Genomic DNA, 19,089 nt, shown 5'->3' with positions numbered 1-19,089 from the left:
GAACAGAGAGAAATCTCTGACCGTGGCTCCTCGCCACACAGCAGCGTAGCCTCACAGGGACCGGGCCCTGGACAGGCACCCAGCCCCGTGGGTGAGGAGAGGGTTAGGGGAAGGCACTGCATCCCCTTGGCCCTCCACGTGGATCAGAGAGGCCGAGAGGGGACAGCGGGCCATGTAGACAGGCCGTGTGTGCAGATGGATCGTGCCCAAGAGGGTCCGCGAAGACGAGGCCGTGGGGAGGCGGCAGGAGGGCCTGAAGGACCCTGCTTCGGTGGGTGCCGGAGGCAGAGGGGGATGGCCGTTTGGGCCTGAGACATCCAGCTCCACATCTAGCCATTCTTCCCAAAGCCAGGCAGGGCCACGCTTGCACGCCCGGCCACACCGAGTGTCCTCTGAGGCCCAGGGGCGGGGACGGGGCCCAGGAGGCGCTGTGACTTACCTCCGCCCAGGAGAGAGGGAGCTAGAGAGGGGCTGCTGCCGCAGGGCTTTTATAGGCCCCCGGCCAACCCCCCCGGCTCATTCCTTCTCTATATTTGGAAAGAGAGTGACCGACACCACATGCTGAGAACCAGCTCCTTCCTCACGTTTTTGGTCGTTGCCAAGGGAAAGGTATATATAGAAATGAGCAGGATCCCTAACCATCTTCCAGCTGTAGAAGTGGGAAGTTTGAGATGCCTTTCCCTGGGCTTGGGGCCCGCACCACCTCGCTCGCTCACCCTGATGGATGGAAAAGTTAAAATCTTCTGGGAATTGTGAGCAAGGCTGTTGTCCCAACGCAGGGACATGACAGGGCCAGGACAGGTAAAACTCGGGCCAGGAACAATAACAATGACAAGACCATTATATAATAAGATGATAAGACCATAATAATAATTCCTCCTCCTCCTCCTCCCTCCCCTTTCACTGTGTAACTTTCTGCCCTATTAGTATCATTATTAACTTAATCCTTTTCGAAGCCCAGTAGAACCAACAGGGACACGCATGCCAGGGAGCTTTACCGGCAGCCAGTATTCTCAGCAACAGCTGCTGCAGGGCCTGTAGTTATTAAGATATATTATCCATCGGGGAGCACCAGCTGCTGGCCCGGCTGGGGGGCGAGGGGGAGCCATGGGGCCTGCAGAGGGAGGGGGTGGCCGGGGGGCCTTCCGACACATGTGCTTGTTTCCAAATCGAGATCGGAAAAATAAAACCTCAAGATGAGAGTAAAGTGGGATTTGAAGCTTTCGCTTAATCTCTTTCAGCTTTTTTGTCTCTTTTGTCCACCTCCCTCCCTTCTTTTCTCTGGCCAAACCCTTGGGAGGGTGGCCGGGTGGGCATCCTGTAGCTAGACCTGCGGGTCAGTGTTCCCACTTGAGAACGGGAGCTGTCCCCTGGCAACCCTCCCGTCCTGTCGCACTCGAGCCCAGACATGGGGGCTATGCAGGGTGCGGGCTGGGGGCACAGGGCCGCAGTCCTCAGGATGAAGGGACATTAGCGGCTAATGACACAGCCACTGTGTGCTGGTCCCTGTGCCCGGCACTTCAGGAAGGTACAAAGGAAACGGGAAATGCAGCCTTACTCTGAACAGTTTACACTCTAAATGATGCGTCAGTTGTTTTCAAGATTTAGGCAAATTCAGATTGTCATAACACACTTGTGAGCGGCCACCAGGGCAGAAAGTGGCTACCCCGCCCGCCTGCCCCTCCAGCCTGCTGGGATGGCTGTGTTTTCCTCCTCCTCCTCCTCCTCCTCCTCCTCCTCCTCCTCCTCCTTCTTCTTCTTCTTCTTCTTCTTCTTCTTCTTCTTCGGATTTTGTTTATTTATTTGAGACAGAGCATGAGCAGGGAGGGGCAGAAGCAGATGGAGAAGCAGGCTCCCCTGCTGAGCAGGGACCCCCGAACCCATGCGGAACTCAATCCCAGGACCCTGAGATCATGAGCTAAGCCAAAACCAGACACTTCACCGACTGAGCCCCCCAGGTGCCCCTTTCCCTGCCCCTTCTCTTCCATTTTGGACTAGGATGCCCGTCTCTGGAGCCTCACCTCAGGCAGAGAGAAAGCACTGGCCCCCAGATACAGTGGTCACCTTGGAGCCTATCCTGCCTGCTTGGTGACATGTCAGTCTGCCATGTCGTTGGGAGGCCTGGTTAGTACTGTCTCCCCTGGGAGCGGGGGTGTTAGCAATCCCAAGGGGTCAAGCACCAGTGAGAGCGGCCCTGGCTGCTCCAGGGTCGTGGGTAGCAGGGTGGGCTGTGCTGGGCTGGGTGCTTGCTGTTCCTTCTCACGCTCTGAAAGTGGCTGGTAGAGACCTTGTGGGACTTTGGGTTTTCCTTTTTGCAGTCACCCCTTTACCCATCCCTCTGTCCAACCATGTCCATACAGCCCTCCAGGAAGCAGAGGGAACATGGATTCCTTTGAGTGCCTTGTAAAAGAGCACCCATCACATGGCCATGCTCAGCACCAGTTCTGACATGTCGACGGCTTCCATCCCCAGCTTTTCCAGAATCATCAGCCTTTCTCCCTTCTCTCCATCACATTTGTGGTCATAGGATCTGACGTGTCACCTGAGCGGCTGCTAACCAAGCTCTGTCTGCATGTGAGGTCATGGAAGGAGGGGATGGACTCTGCTCTCCAGAAGAAACCCCCTGGGAGGACAGAAGAAGTGACAAAAAACAACCTCCAGCACAGGAAACAGCTTCAAAACTAGACATCAGGAATCAAAAGACCTGGTCCTCTGGAAAAATGTCTCTAGGGGAGGGAAGAACCGTGTGCAGGTGTGACCATGACTACGGGAGTGCAGAGCTCTGGAGTCGGAGGGGCCGGCGTCTGAGCCCAGCAGCTTACTCCTTGTCAACTGCTGGGGTGGGGGGGCTTGGGCCATACTTCTTGGAGCCTCCGTGATCACACCTGTAAAATGGGGACGCGGGAGCTGCCTCACAGGCTATGGATGTGCATTCAGCAGGCTGTGAAACCATCAGACATACCATGGCAGGTGCTGTGTTGGACACAGCATAGACGTTTCAATCTTCTGGATCTGAAGGCTTCCATGTGTTTTGGGGCAGCACAACCGGTTTTGTTGATGATCCTGAGTAGATTGTACTGAATATCTATTTACTGATATGAAGAGTGGGGGAAAGGACATATATAATATGAATATTGTAAGATGTCCAAAGAGAGAGAAATCTCAGACAAAGTCTGGGGCGAAGCTAACGCTTTGCTGGAGTGACATCTGTCCTCCAATCCAGGGAACAGATGACTTATCAGTGTATTATTAGGCAGCTTTTCGGGAACAGGAGGATCCCTTGTTCCTTCAGCCCTCACCCGGCTAGAGTTAATCCCCACAGCCAGGGCAGAGAGCTGCCTTTATTTGTGGATGAGTTGGAAACAAAAAACTGTATCATGTCTCAAGAATGCTCGCTGGCTTGGAAGGCAGTAAGGGAGAGCCGCTGGACCCCCCTTCCCAGAACCTGGCTGTTCCTCTCCAGCCGCTTCCCTCTGGTGCTGTGTGATGTCCCCTGGGTGAGGGTATGTGGGGCTCCAGCTTTACAGGGGGCCTGGCAGGGCCACTCTCTGCCAGGGCATGAAGTCAACATTGAGAGTAGATGCCTCCTAGATCAAGGACCTTCTCCATATCCTGCGGCGAGGGGGATTAAGTGTCACTGGAAGCAAGGCACTTGGTCATGCTGGGCCAAGACCGCTCCTGGGACCGGGGTGAAGGATGGGGGTCCTGCACCGATGCCCAGAGCCCCGGTCAGAAATTCAAGCAGAGAGGGTCCCAAGCTATTCTTGAATATAATTCAACAAACACCCATATTTCCCAACTTTCTGTTACAAAAACCTGCAAATGCACAGCTAAATTTGGAGCCTAGTAAAGGAACACCCAGGACTCTAATGCTGCTGGGTTTGATGGCAACGCCGAGCTATGTAGGAACCACCTCACTGTGCATGTGGGAGGAGTTCAGGGGGATGGACGGCTCAGGAGTTAGGACGTGAGCTAGAACTTCAGAAAGTCAACCAGAGCAAATTGCTTACAAATGTCAGATCTTAATCTGATAGGGAAAGCAGGAGTAGTGCTAAAAGGTGAGCAGGTGAGGGGCCAACCCCCATCCTGAAAGCATAAGGAGAGGGCAGGATGGGCAAAGACAGGGTGAGTCCCGTATCTGAAGTGGGGCCGCTGTGCTGCTGTAGATTCAGGTGATTGATGGGCCCTTGTGGTTGGGAGTGTGGGGCATGACTGAAGTGGGAAGGAATGCCTTGAGCTGATTGGGAGAAGATGGGCATTCCAAGGGAAGGCACAGGCATGGCCCAGGGCCTTGCCAGGGGATTTGGGGACAGGAATGAACAGTAATGCAGGGGTCAGAACAATGCCACAGAGAAGGAAGCAGGTAAAAGGGCATATGCATGCGGGGCATGGAAGGCAAAGGTCAGAGACCACCAGGAGCTTAGGGGTAGGAGAACAAGGAGGACAAGTGGTACAGAACAAAGAATCTAGAGAATCTGGAAGAAAGGTGGCCAGTTTGGTGGTTGCAGTTGGTTAAGATTTATAAGCAAAAACTTTTTAAAAAGATTTTATTTATTTATTTATTTATTTATTTATTTGGAGTTTGAGCTGGGAGGAGGGGCAGAGAGAGAATCTCAAGCAGACTCTGTGCTGAGGGGCTCGATCCCACAACCCTGAGATCATGACCTGAGCTGAAACCAAGAGTCAGATGCTCATCCAACTGAGCCAACAAGGTGCTCCTAAGGCATAACCTTTAAATCTAAAAATAACACTGGATTTTAATTTTAAATTCTTTTTCAAATTCAGCTATACCTTAGAGTCACCTGAGGAACTGGTATTAAAAAACAAAAAAACAACAAAATTCTGCATAACCAATTGGAAGACATGACCTCATATTGCAGAAGAGTCCACGGCAACAAAAAACAAAATGCTGAAGCATAAACTTAACAAGATATGTGCCAAAGCTTTTTGGTAATACTGAAACACACAAAAGTGGATTTTCTTTGCTACTGGGTAGGATTAATCAATATCACAAAGAGACCGATTATGCCCATATTTATATATAAATTAGTGCAATCCCAATAAAAACACTAATAATTTTTTTTTCTGGAGCTAGATAGTTAATCCTTCATTTCATGTAAGCAAAACCTTGAGAAAAGATGTCATAAGCAGGACACTCTACCTGATACTAAAACAGACCCTGTAAAGTCTACATATTGAAGAGCATCATCCTGGTACCTGAAGAGGCAGATCTATCATAGGAACATAGTAGAAAGGTCAGAGAAAGGCCCAAATATATATGAAAATGTGATTTAGGATGAAGGCGGCATCTCAAGTCCATGGAGCAAAGATGGAGTCTCTAATAAGAGTTGGAAAAGATAAATTTGGATCCATACCTCACGGCACATACCAGATGAAGGAACAAATGTGTGAGGTTCAAATGTAAAGAACGAAACAAACATTAAGAAAACATGGGCGAAATCCTTTACAGTCCAGGAATGAGAAGGGCATATCATGCCTCAAGGTTCAGAGCAGTAAAGTAAAAAAATTCGGAGACTCAGCATCATAACAGTTAAAATTTTGTGAGTCAAAAGACAAAAAGCTAGCAGAGCCAAAAGACAAATGACGGATAAATAATAATAAAAAAAAACAAAAAAGACAAATGACAAACTGGGAGAAAATATTTGCAATTTAAATCGCAAAGGGCCAATCTTCTTAATATATAAATTCTTAAAAGTTGAGAAGAAATAAAAAACCCTCAGAAACAAATGACAAGCAGACAACTCACAGAAAAAGATATGCAGGTGATGTTTTTAAAGATAGGAAAAAACGTCTATCTTTGTATTAAAATTGCACTTTCTTTTAATCCCTGTCAAAACACCATGGACTTTCTTCAGAGTTGGAACAAATCATCTTAAGATTTGTGTGGAATCAGAAAAGACTTCCTGAATAGCTAGGAGAATATTAAAAAAAGAAAACCGGAGCCGGGGGCATCACAATGCCAGATTTCAGGTTGTACTACAAAGCTGTGGTCATCAAGACAGTGTGGTACTGGCACAAAAACAGACACATAGATCAATGGAACAGAATGGAGAATCCAGAAGTGGACCCTCAACTCCATGGTCAACTAATATTCGACAAAGCAGGAAAGACTATCCACCGAAAAAAGGACAGTCTCTTCAATAAATGGCGCTGGGAAAATTGGACAGCCGCATGCAGAAGAATGAAACTAGACCTTCTCTTACACCAGACACAAAGATAAGATGGATGAAAGATCTAAATGTGAGACAAAAATCCATCAGAATCCTAGAGGAGAACACAGGCAACACCCTTTTTGAACTTGGCCACAGCAACTTCTTGCAAGATACATCCACGAAGGCAAAAGAAACAAAGGCAAAAATGAACTACTGGGACTTCATCAAGATAAGAAGCTTTTGCACAGCAAAGGATACAGTCAACAAAACTCAAAGACAACCTACAGAATAGGAGAAGATATTTGCAAATGACGTATCAGATAAAGGGCTAGTTTCCAAGATCTATAAAGAACTTATTAAACTCAACAGCAAAGAAACAAACAATCCAATCATGAAATGGGCAAAAGACAGGAACAGAAATCTCACAGAGGAAGACACAGACATGGCCAACATGTACATGAGAAATGTTGGAGAGGCTGTGGAGAAAGGGGAACCCTCTTGCACTGTTGGTGGGAATGTGAACTGGTGCAGCCACTCTGGAAAACTGTGTGGAGGTTCCTCAAAGAGTTAAAAATAGACCTGCCCTATGACCCAGCCATTGCACTGCTGGGGATTTACCCCAAAGATACAGATGCAGTGAAACGCCAGGACACCTGCACCCCGATGTTTATAGCAGCAATGTCCACAGTAGCCAAACTGTGGAAGGAGCCTCGGTGTCCATCGAAAGATGAATGGATAAAGAAGACGTGGTCTATGTATACAATGGAATATTCCTCAGCCATTAGAAACAACAAATACCCACCATTTTCTTCGACGTGGATGGAACTGGAGGGTATTATGCTGAGTGAAATAAATCAACTGGAAAAAGACAAACATTATATGGTCTCATTCATTTGGGGAATATAAAAAATAGTGAAAGGGAATAAAGGGGAAAGGAGAGAAAATGAGTGGGAAATATCTGTGAGGGAGACAGAACATGAGAGACTCCTAACTCTGGGGAACGAACAAGAAGTAGTGGAAGGGGAGGTGGGTGGGGAGTTGGGGTGACTGGGTGATGGGCACTAGTGGGGGCACTTGGCAGGATGAGCACTGGGTGTTATGCTATATGTTGGCAAATTGAACTCCAATAAAAATTTTTTTTAATTGCACTTTCTTACCAGTGAAAGTGGAGAAAATCCAAATGCTGGGCAACAGATCCTCTTGATGAGCTGTGATGGAACACGCACTCTTGCTTTTCTGGTAGGCTAAAAAGTGTGCACCGGCCATGGAGGAGAATTTTCAAAAATTCACAATATTAAATATGCAGGTTTCCATTGGCCAAGCAGAACCACTTCTAGGAACCCACCCCAAAGACAGACGTCTACAAACAGTAAAATGTAAACGCCAGATTATTCATTGTGGCACTGAACGTAATAGTAAAACCCTGGAAGCAGCCCAAGGATTTATCAATAGGATGCTCACTGATTAAATTATGCTAAAGCCAGATGAGGGATTATGTAGATCTCTGGCTCTGCAGCCATAAAAAGAAATAGAAAGATCTCTATGAATGAACCAATATGGACTAATTTCCAGGATACGTTGTAAGTGAAAAAGAAAAGGTCCAGACAGTTGTATTGAAGGGAGATAGAAGAATGTCTATACATATCTGCTCATTTTTGCAAAAGGAAACATAAGAAGGATCAACCAGAAACTAATAAAAATGGCTACTATTGAGGGGAAATAGGAACTTTGCCTTCTCATATGGCTTTGACTTTTGAGCCATGTCAGTGGTTTATATGTTCAAAAATAAATCTAAATAAAAAAGAAAGGAAAAAAGCAATTTTCCCAGAATTAAACACAAACAAAACAAATAAGTCTAGTGTATATCAGATTCATATCATACCTGCACATAGAAAAGACTTAATTTTGAAAAATTTTGTGCACATTCTTAGGGAGATGTATTCAAAGCATAAAAAGAACTGTGAAGAAGTTGAGAACCCTTCTCACTAGGTCTGTTATTAGTTGTAATACTGGATTATAGTTTGAAACAATTTATAGGGACACCTGGGTGGCTTAGTGGTTGACCATCTGCCTTTGCCTCAGGGTGTGACCCCCAGGTCCTGGGATCAAGTCCCGCATTGGGCTCCCCACAGGGAGCCTGCTTCTCCCTCTGTCTGTGTCTCTGCCTCTCCCTGTGTGTCTCTCATGAATAAATAAACAAAATCTTTTTTAAAAAATGAAACAATTTATATATTTTTTGATAATGCAAATAGCTCCATGATAAAATATTCATTTTATGAGAAACCAAGATTTCACTCTAAAGAGGAAAAAGAGGGCAGCCCGGGTGGCTCAGTGTTTTAGCGCCATCTTCAGCCCAGGGTGTGGTCCCGGGGTCCTGGGATCAAGTCCCACATTGGGCTCCCCTCAGGGAGCCTGCTTCTCCCTCTGCCTGTGTCTCTGCCTCTCTCTGTGTGTGTCTCATGAATAAATAAATAAAATCTTTAATTAAAAAAAATAAAGAGGAAAAAGTATAAAATAAAAGGAGGTGAGAAAAACCCAGCCATGTTAAGTTGAATTGGACCTATTAGTATTAACCCACTGGAGTATCTGAAAGAACGATGACTTTATTTGACTATCAATTGCCTGAATAGGAAATAACCCCTGAGTCCTAAAGTAAGACCGGGTGGAGGGGTTGGCGTATGGAGGAAGGGAAGCTCTTCCATCTTCTTCGCAGAAGGCCGTGAACAGACTGGACAGAATGAGATGAGAAGCATCATCATTATGGCACCTCCATTCTAGTTGGTCCACGCAAGGATCATGACTGCTGCTAAAAGCACTGGGGGAGCGTTAGGGAGAAGGATATTCAGCGCTGGAATCAGGAGATGGAACAGAGCACCGCGCATCACATCCTGCCAGGACCACCTGGCATCCCAATGAGGGGATCCCTGTAAATACCCTCCACGGAACCGCCCTGCTGGGACGTCTAACCCGAGTCTACTCAAGCCTCCGGACACAGTGTCATGTCTTTGGAAAGTAGAGACAGGAACAGATAAGTGACACCACGAGGAAGAAACCATCAGTCAAATCCAAAATGCGGGACCCTCCACAGGAAAAAACAAAAACAAAAACAAAAACAAAAACAAAACAAAACAAAACCAAAAAACTGTCTGAGATAGTCTGAAACGAGTCAACATTATCTTTTTTAAAATCCACTTTAGGGTAAAAGAGACCCCAGAGATAGAACCAGATGCCGTGCATGAACCTTGGTGAGATCCTAGATTGAAAAAAAAAAAAAAAAAGCAACGATGTTTGGGAGAGAGGGAAGAAAGAACAATCTGGAACCATCTGGAAACGGATTTTGGGGACAAACTGAGGCAATCTGAGCATAAACTAGATATTAGATATTACATATGAAATTATTCTGAATTTTCTTAGGTGTGAAAATGCCACTGTCATTATGTGGGGGGCTCCAGCCAGAAACATGAGTCCTCCAGGACAGGGACCTTCTCTCTAGCAGAATAATTCGCTGAATAAGCAGGTTCTGGGGTCCTCAGGACACGGGAGTGACAATGAGCAAAGAGATCCTTTAGAAACAAGGTAGCCCCCAGATCTTGTGGGAAAACGTTCCCCTTCGCCAAGATTTTTTTCTCATAGTAAAATCAATATTCATATACATATTTAAATTTTATAGGAAAATGCAAGATAATGAAGGCAAATCGTAGTTTCCCTGCAGAGCCTAACAACCGCTAATATTATATATCACTTCCGAAGATTTTTATAGGCCTATCCATATTTATCCTTTCAAAATAAACAGGGGAGATGCATATGTATTTTTATTAAAGCAGCATATGCTCACTGTAAGAATGAAATGATACTGGGCAAAAATGTATTTGTAATCAACTTTGTTTTTACGTGATGTCCTTGGGGACATCGTTCTACGTCAGGAACTTCAGATTTGCATCATCCTTTCTAATGGTGCCATGCAATTCCGTCATGCAGGTGTGCCACAATTAATTTAGCAAAAGCCCGCTTTTTAAAATATCACAGTGGCGGACATCCTTGTATCTTTGAGCATTTATCCAATCATTTCCTTAGGATACGTTTCTAGAACTCGGATTATTGAATCTAGTGCTTTGGCTTCATTGTGACCATGTCACCATATCAACTTCCCGAAGGATCGCATCTACTTATTTTCCACCCCCCGCCCCCTGCAAGCCCACCTTCCCCACCGTGTAAGGGTTACTTCCCCCCATCTCTGCCAACCCTGGGTATCATCACTCTCGTCTGTGCCACTTTTATAGGCAACAAAAATGTAACTTCCTGACGTCTTAGCTCGTTTTCCTTCTATTATGCATGAGATTAAACCTTGTCGGCTTCTGGTCGTTTGTGGTTCTTCTATAAATAGTCCTCGTGGCCTTTGTCTTTCTTCTCGTGAGATGTTAACATTCTTCTATTTTAAGAACCTTCATATGTCAAAGATTCTGGTAATCTCTTGTGTATATTGCAAATGTTTTCCTCATTTGTTCCTTATCTCATCTGAGCCTCGCAGCAATCCCGGGGCGGCGGCAGCGGGGCGGCGGGGTCGGCGAAGCAGGTGGAATTATTCCCACTTAATTGACATAGAAGCTATGACTCACTGGGGAATATTTGGGTTTCCTTGCTCGGAGCCTGGCATGCCAGGCTGTCCTCCTGCTCCAACAGAGTCCCGACGGCCTCCTTGAGGATTCTGGGAGAAATTTCTCCTATCTGGATCGAAGTTTGGTCCTCAGTTTTTCCTTTTTTTGTAAAAAAGAAAAAAAAAATGGAGTTGGATCTAATGCTCCCTTACATTCTCTTTAGCTCTCCTATCTTTCGATTCTGTGATGTGAAGCACAAGAGCGATCCGCTGGGATGAGGGCATTGTCTGTCTGTCTGTATCCTCCAAGCGCGTATGGGGTGCACGGGAGGCAGCTGGGGTGTCTTTTCCACATATGAATTGCAGGGTGAGTGTCCACAATGGTGCATCGCTAGGAGCATTTCCTTCCTAGACCTGCAGGGGCTGGAACTGGGAATGGGACTCTGGCCCTGTCTCTCCCCAGTCAAAAGCAGCTCCAGCATTTCTGTGTCACGGCTGTACCTAGTATAGCACTAGGGTACTAGGTCAGGGTATCTACTCCCTCTTCCAGTGACACCCACCCCCCACCCCCGCAGACATCACTAGTGGATTGTAGCATGTGCCATCTGAGCCTGGCCACTGCTTCAAAATCCTTGGCATTGTCCTATAGGAAGCAATGACTGCTTAAAATTGACCAGAGTTCAAAAAGGGTGTTGCCTGTGTTCTTCTCTAGGATTTTGATGGAATCTTGTCTCACATTTAGATCTTTCATCCATTTTGAGTTTATCTTTGTGTATGGTGAAAGAGAGTGGGCTAGTTTCATTCTTCTGCATGTGGCTGTCCAATTTTCCCAGCACCATTTATTGAAGAGACTGTCTTTGTTCCAATGGATAGTCTTTCCTCCTTTATCGAATATTAGTTGCCCATAAAGTTCAGGGTCCATTTCTGGAAAGAAGATGTGGTTTATGTATACAATGGAATATTACTCAGCTATTAGAAATGACAAATACCCACCATTTGCTTCAACGTGGATGGAACTGGAGGGTATTATGCTGAGTGAAGTAAGTCAGTCGGAGAAGGACAAACATTATATGTTCTCATTCATGTGGGGAATATAAATAATAGTGAAAGGGAATATAAGGGAAGGGAGAAGAAATGTGTGGGAAATATCAGAAAGGAAGACAGAACGTAAAGACTGCTAACTCTGGGAAACGAACTAGGGGTGGTAGAAGGGGAGGAGGGTGGGGGGTGGGAGTGAATGGGTGACGGGCACTGGGGGTTATTCTGTATGTTAGTAAATTGAACACCAATAAAAAATAAATTAAAAAAAAATAAAAAATAAAATTGACCAGAGGATAAACCATTTGTCTTCCTGACACTAGGATATTTTTCCTAAAGATCATTTTCCTATTACAAGACTGAACTATGTTTGTTAAGGCAGCTTTAGGAAATAGATCCTCAAAAGTAGGGAAATAATTATAACCCATAAACATACCATCATTGTTGATGCCAGTTTGGTGCATATTTTTTGGGGGGTTTATACAAAAGAAAATGAGATCAGAAGTCGGCGGCTTACGTATTCACTTCAGGTATATACTGCGTGTCTTTCCATATCACTAAACACTAGTCAACGGCTCCCTTCCAGTGGCCCATGGGCGGGCGCTCCCTCAGGGGGTACCACAGCTCATTCACCCCTGTGGCTGCGCACCTTACCGATCGCCTGAAGTTGCTCACCCTGGTCGTTCTCTGTTATTTACACTTTCCATGAGATCTGCTGCTACACAAACATTGCAGTGACCAAACCTTTGTGCGTATCTGTGGTTCCTTCCATGGGTAAGCGCATCCAGATGGAACAGTGGGCTTGCTGAGCGGTGACAAACTGCCGTCCAGAGAGACCGCCACGGTCCCAGGGGAGGGCCCACTTCTCCACACCCTCACACTCCCTGAATGACATCCTTTTTTAGCATTTCAACAGCCTGAGAGATAGAAAATCCACTTTTAAAATTTGTATTTGATCATCAATCATGCTTTTTTTTTTTTTTTTCTTGAACGGCTATTAGCTATTTGCTATTCTCCTTCCCTGAGCTGCCTAATGTTTAGATCCTGTGCTCAGCTTTTCCTTGGGGTGTTATCTTCTATTTCCTTAAGGACCCATAAACATTCCTTATAGATTCAGTGATGGAAAAAAAAAAAAAAGATTCAGTGATGGTAGCCCTCCGTCACTATACCTTTCTGATCGAGCCTAACAACGACTTACCCTATGCTTTCTGCCCTTAGAGTCATGCTCACACAAGCTTGCTCCACTACTTTGGTCCGCCTTTCCTGCTTGCAGAACCAGGGGCCGTTAGATCTGAAACGGGAAGCCCTGGGCTCTTTCTGACGCACTGGTTTCCAGGGTCAGGGGCACACATGATTGGACTGTGGGAAGGAAAAACTCCTCTATTTAGATGTATGTGCATTTTAAATTTTTATAGGGAGATAGAGCAAACATGCATAAGATATACAAGCATGTACGTGTTTAGTTTATAGAACAATTAAACAAATACCTGTGTACACATCACTTAGGCTAAAAATATCATTTATTTGCTATCTCAGCCTTTCACATTTTTTTTTAATGTGTTATGTCTGGCAACCACTTGCCAGGTTTATCCATGCAGTAGTATGTGTATATAATTTATAAATCAGTATATGTACATGTATTGGAAGATGCACGTCACATTTTTTTTTTACTTAAAAAAATTGTTGGTCAAAAAGGTTGGAGGGACACCTGGGTGGCTCAGTGGTTGAGCGTCTGCTTTCAGCTCAGGGCATGATCCCGGGGTGCTGGGATCGAGTTCCGCATCAGGCTCCCCACAGGGAGCCTCCTTCTCCCTCTGCCTGTGTCTCTGCCTCTCTCTGTGTGTCTCTCATGAATAAGTAAATAAAATCTTTAAAAAAAAAAAACAGTTGGAGAATGCTGCTCAAGTAACTGTGTCTGTTTTGGGGTTCCTGCTTGAGCTCGTCTGCGTGCTCCTGGCTCCCTTTGCTCACTGCTTTGCATGCGTCGTTTCCATGTGCGCATGGCTCAGGGCAGCTGCTCCTGGCCTGGCTGGGACCCAGCTTCACCACAGCCTTGTGGCAGCTCCCACTGCCCACCAGCTCAGCCCCTCTCTGTTCATGTTCCTGAGGGAGGAGCTGAGTGTCCCAGGCTGAGGACTGGCTGACTCTGCTGCCAGTCCCACGCGTGTGGGCAGGACACTCGCCGTGACACCTGGGGAAGCCTACCCCCAGCAGGGTAACTGCTCACATGTAATTCCCGCTACCGCTTTTATGATTCTTTATACTTAAATCCTTAATCTACCCACATCCATTTTTATTTTTTAAAAGATTTTAAAATGTATTTATTCACGAGAGACACAAAGAGAGGCAGAGGGAGAAGCAGGCTCCCTGCAGGGGGCCTGATGCGGGACCCCAGGATCATGACTTGAGCCACCCAGGTGCTCTCGTAATTAATTTCTGAATCTTTTTTGCTGAGCTCCCCAAAAATGCCGTTATAATTTTTCAAAGTAAGATTTGTTGAGATGTACATGTGAGATACATGTCCTGTGTATGCCCAGACTGTACACTAGGTGCCCGACCCTGTTGAGAATGGAAGCTGATCCTCGGGGCCCCATGGCTCACTACCTCCTGAGGAGCCTAACCGGGGCTGAGCTAGCCAGCACGCAGGCAGATTGGGCCTCTCCCAGCCCCACTTAATTACATTAGCTATTCTCGTCAGGCCCGGGCCCACTGGAGGGCCAATGGTACTGTCTTGTTTCAATCCAATGTTCCAAATGCCCAAGTGGAAATCCTGCATTTAGCCCTGATAAGGTCTCACAAGCTAACCAAACAGCGTATCTCAGCTTTTTTTGCTTTAATTATATCAACAGAGAAACCCTTGGCATCTGTGCTGGAGAGAAGTTCTGACAGCAAGTGATCTGTGTCTTTGATTAAAATTTGAAAAATGGAGTGATCAAACCATTACTGGAAAATAGAATTTGTTTACTGGGGAGACACTTTCAAGGGATGTGTTCCATGGAAGCAAAATTAATTAAAGAAAGGGCTTCCTGGCCAGGGGGTGGGGAGATGAATTACTTTATCATTTTGTACTTTCTCTCTTCCCTGTTGGGGAGGAGGTGGGAGGCTCTGCGGCCTACAGGGGATGGAAGTCAGTGTGCCATAGAGCGGTGCTTCTCAAGCTGTAATAATGGGTGTAAGAATCCCTGGGGGATCTTGTGAAAATGCAGATTCTGATTCAGGAAGTCTCGGGGTGGAGCCCGAGACCTTGCGTTTCTGGGAAGCCCCCAGGTGAGGGGATGCTGTGGGCCCAGGGGCCGCGCTGGGGCAGAAGGCGGGAGAGGCGGCTCCGGCCTCGGCTTTGCTGCGGACTCGCAGACGAGTTCCCAGTCAAGCCTTGCTCCGCTCCACAGCGGGGACGTGCAGGACGGTCTGCGCCACAGCTGACAGCGGGGTGGGAAAACAGCCTCAGGGCCAGCAGGGGCCTCGCGGGCCAGCAGGTGCAGAGGCCAAGGCTCTCAGCACGGTCCGGGAGACTGGGAGGCCCTCCCTCGTCTGCAGAGTTCGGCCTGGCCCCTCGCCTTGGCGTCCTCTTGCGCACAAAACGGGTAACGGGTCGCCAGGTGCAGACCGGCCCCAGATTACTTCAGATGGCTCAAGTGGAGGGCGGCGGCCCTAGAGGAGTCCCTAAAAGGGGACTTGAGGGGCCCCGGAATCATCAGAGCGGCCTCCCAGCTTGACTGGCAGCGGCCACCTGCTGCTCATGGCAGCAGCCGGCGAGGAGCCTGCCCGTCCCCTCCTTCCTTGTTCTCCGCCGTGTCCTGAGCACAGAAAGCCTCCAGAAGCCTCCGAGCAAGCTTCTCTCTCAAAGCTGTGCCAGCTAGCGGTGGGGAGGGGGTCCCCGGCATCCTTCCAGCACCTTCGGTGTGGAGAGGGGGAGGACAGTGAGTGCGCACCCCCATGAGGGGAGACAGTAGCACCTGACTCCTCCCTGAACCAGAGCAACAATCCTAATGGGTGCCCTGTGCAGATGGGTGAAGCCAGGCTCTTGCTCTCAGTCGTCCCGCCATTCCCCCCCCCAGTAGACCCAGGGTCCCTGCCGTGCACGGGATGTGAGGCCTGGCCCCTTCTGCAGCCTTCACCTCCCGCCCTCCCTGACTCAGTGAACTGCGGGGCACGGGGCTCCTTGCTGCTCTTGCTTCCCAAGACCACTCTGGGGTCAGGGTCCTGGGCCTGGAAGGTTCCTTCTCCCCCCAAGATACTCACATGGCTCACTGCCAGGTTTCAGATGGTCACCTCCTGGAGGACCCGCCCATGACCAATTAATGCCCATCCTCCCCGCCACCCTCCAAACCTTTGTGTCTTCACAGCACTAACCACGGTCTGACACCAGGGAACATACTTGTGGTCTGTCTGCCTTGCTAGAGGTAAGGGGCCTTGGAGAGGCCCTCAGGGAAGAACCCCATTGGGCTGCCGGCTCCTACTGTATCATCGTGCCCTGGTCAAGGCCAAATGCCCCGAGTTTCTGGTTCGAACCTCACAGTGTTTTCAAGAAGCTTGTCCCTAAATTCAAATGCCATTTAGGCAAGCAGGTGTGAATGGCCCATGAAGGCGACATGAGCATGGTTCCAGGCCTAGGTGTGTGTTGGTTTGGGGTCTGGGGGATTGGGGGGAGCACCCCTCTAGGCACGTGAGCGGAACCGTGACCGAGGGAGGGCAGGAAGCACTTACAGCCGAGCCCACCCGCTGACACATCTGTCAAGCAAGCCCCGAATGACATCCGCACCACCACAGTTCCACGCGGCCCTCCCAGCAACCCAGCACCGGCAGTGCTGTTGGTGTTCCCAAGTCGCCGGCAAGATGAGGGGCTGTGGAAGGTTGACGTAGCCCATGGGCAGTACTGACCCAGGTTCGGTTTCTGTGCAAGGGGCTCCTGCGGCATGGGTGCAGTTGCACGTGCTGCACACCTGGTAACACCTGCAGGACAGCTGTGTCCTGCCAACGCCAGGGGCGTGTGTGTGCGTGAGTGATGGGGTCCTCGGAGCACTAAGAGGCCAAGTGAAGACTGCCCTGAACACTGATTTTTTGTCTAGCTAACCCACCACCTAACTTTGGCGAGAATACTGGGCTAATTTCACTATTTACTAAACTCGGTAATAAAACAAATAGGCAATAATTAACAATGAACAGTCATATAAAAACCAGGCAACACGCATCAGTCATGATAGTAACACATTTAACTCCGAGATCGTAACTTGAACCCGACTGGACCCTCAGGACCGCGGGAAGCCGCCCACCCAGCACGAAGCAGCAGGTGCCTGGGGGGTGGGCAGGGAGCTCCAGCTTGGCGTGTCTTGCCTCACTTTATAAAGGGATACGCTTGTGAATTTCTGGTGTAATGAAAGATTTTAAAATGTTGAGGATGCAAGGGAAATGCATCTCAATACCGTTTCCTGGTATTGGAGTAAGGGTGATTTTAAAATTATATCCTTCAACTTTTCTGTCCCAAATTTTGAGGCTATAGTAAAATTGTGGGAGAATCAATCAACTTTTTAAAGTACATTTTAAAAATGAATAGCAAATTACGACCTCCTAGGTTCTAGCAGGGTTGAGGATGGTTGGCTAAAGGGGTTGAGGGGACCTCAGGAGTAAATACGAGCAAGGAGGAGTAAATACCCATATTGTTCCAGGGTAACCGTAACTCATGACTTGGATGAAGAATGCTTGCATGGGTGACTGCTCTCTTAAAGGGAGCTTGCACACAAACACAAGTTTAAATTGTACTGGATGAAAAAGATGTCATTTGAGGAATCATGGATGATTTGAAAATTTTCATTTTTTACTCTTTAAAATATTTTAAAGTATCTCAGGGCAGATGCATTTGCAGCCTCAAATCACTCTACTGGGTTCACAATGGCCTCCCAATTCATGGTGTTTTACTGTGGATAGACCAAGTGGGTGGCTCAGTGAGTCTCAGTGCCTAGACCTCAGGTGATCGGCTGCCTTGGGGACCCCCCAATGCATTAAGTCCTTCCGTGCCTCCTGCACCGGCAGGACACTTAAAATTTTCAAATGAACAACAGCATCTGTAAAAGTATTGATTCTATGGAAGCCTCGAGCGCGAGCACTCCTAACTCACCCAGGCAAGGATCTGCAAGTGATACTTTGTCAAAAGGCAGCCTTGATTTTCATCTCCCCAAATCCAGGACTGAGAGGCTGCCCACCCAGCACACGGCACCCCAGGATGGTTGGATCCCCATGGTCACTGTGAGCCCCCCAGGGCAGGGGCACAAGCAGGAGCGTGACTGGACACGGGGACCCAAGTTCTCAACTAGGTTCAGAAAGGCTGGGACTGTCCCCTCATGAATAAAGAGACCAGGACGTCATCGCTGAGGCCCCTTTCCCTGCTGCTAATCCAAGCCTTTCAACTTGACACTGGAATGAGGAGCAAGTACATTTCTTCAAAAGCTGCTGTTCCCTTTCTGGATCATGACACAAGCTCTAACTTGGAACAGCTGAGAATGAGGACTGCGTTTTTCTGGGAGCAAGCCTGTAGCAAAGGGATCCACACAAACGTCCTGTGGCTTAAAACAGACCCTCTTTTCTCATGTCTGGCATTTTAGACATTTTTTTTTCTTTTTTCTTTTTGGTCTTTTTAAAGTAGACTCCATACCCAGAATGGAGCCCAGCACGGGGCTTGAACTCACACCGCTGAGACGGACACCTGAGCGGAGATCAAGGATTGGATGTTCAACCAACAGGGCCCCCAGGCACCTCCACTTAGTATCTTTTGTGTCCTTTGGTGAATCCCTCGCCTTGACACGATCCCTAGCAAAGGTGATGTTGTGGTTGTTTCTCAGGGAGCCTGCCTGAGGAGAGAGAAGAGCCACTGTGGTGTTTCTCCAGGGTTCTGGAACAAAACCCCGCACACTGGGGGCTTAACATATGCCCCTCCTCCTACAGCGCTGGAGCCTTGAAGTCCCAGGGCGAGGTGTCAGTGGGGCTGGGTTCTGGTGGAGGTGGTCTGTGTCCTCATCCTCAGGGACACCAGCAAGACTGGGCGAGGGCCTCATTTTAACTCCCTTACCTCTGAAAACACTCTCTCCCCCAATATAGTTCACACTCTGAGGCACTGGGGCTCAGCATTTCACTGTACAACTCCTGGGGGGACACAGACCAGCCCATGGCCACTGCAGAATTGATGGTTTTTCTTTTCACATACACTGATGTATTTTTGGTAGGTTTACTGGGAGTACTGAGAGTTTAAAAGCCAAGATAAGCCTGTATCCTGTGCCTGTCAAACCCAAG

The sequence above is a fragment of the Canis lupus genome, chromosome 3, assembly GCF_048164855.1.
Source record: "Canis lupus baileyi chromosome 3, mCanLup2.hap1, whole genome shotgun sequence".
NCBI classification, from domain to species: domain Eukaryota; kingdom Metazoa; phylum Chordata; class Mammalia; order Carnivora; family Canidae; genus Canis; species Canis lupus.
The sequence above is the reverse complement of the archived record's forward strand: the minus strand, read 5'-3'. Positions refer to the sequence as shown.